The following is an 805-nucleotide window of genomic DNA, read 5'->3' as shown; positions in this document are numbered from 1 at the left end:
TTTTTATGCTTACAATGTCCAGCGCGTTTATTAATCAATAACGGGGCCGTTAGTGATAAAATTAATTAATAGAAATCCTGCATAGATTATGTTAATATTGCGAAATCCTGCCCCCCTAACACCAGAACACCTCGTCTTCAATCTTCCCCGGTAAGTGCCCGTTGTTTATTTGCATGAACAAAGCGAATAATTCCAAAGAAACATTTTGAGGACATCCTATGGCAGTCTGGGCATCGATTCTTCCCGACCCGCGACGATATACACGGTTTTAGACCGGATTTGAAGTAGGCGACGATATGGGGGGAGGGGGGGGGGGCAGGCACATGTAACGTTACAGTATAAATTCAACAAAAGCATAAATTCAACAAAATGAAGCAATCTTGTTTAAAGTAAAATAAAACATAACTAGAGATATCCCTCCAACCTTTTCCAGAATATTGAGGAGATCCATTCATTTGATCCAGAAATACACCTTGTCAAAGTTGCCTTTATTTTTGTCAGCCACATTGTTTACAATGGGTGAACTTCAGGAGCTGGCATAAATTCAAAAACATCAACTGATCTTCTTGAAACTGAACTGAAACTTGACTACTTATGTCACTCCCACATATTCTGTAATATCAAAGTGATCATGACTTTTGATCCAGAAATATGGACTGTCAAAGTTGCTTAATATTTTGTCAGCCATATTGTTTACAGTGTGTGAACATCATGTGCTGGCATAAATTCAAAAATATAGAATGATCTTCTTCAAAGTCAAACTGCATATCTCCTATTCCACTACTGCAGGATATAGAAGAGATCC

At 38.1% G+C, this 805-nt stretch overlaps 1 protein-coding gene across 1 annotated transcript in view; it reads left to right on the top strand.

Annotated features, from left to right (window-relative positions):
* LOC109479130 (thiamine transporter 2-like) overlaps positions 1-805 on the top strand; it is an 8977-nt gene that overhangs the window by 7244 nt on the left and 928 nt on the right. The window lies entirely within an intron of this gene.

This window comes from Branchiostoma belcheri, unplaced genomic scaffold (genome assembly GCF_001625305.1).
Source record: "Branchiostoma belcheri isolate BF01 breed outbred unplaced genomic scaffold, Haploidv18h27 scaffold47, whole genome shotgun sequence".
NCBI classification, from domain to species: domain Eukaryota; kingdom Metazoa; phylum Chordata; class Leptocardii; order Amphioxiformes; family Branchiostomatidae; genus Branchiostoma; species Branchiostoma belcheri.
Note: the sequence above shows the minus strand (reverse complement) of the source record. Positions and strands in the feature narration are given on the sequence as shown.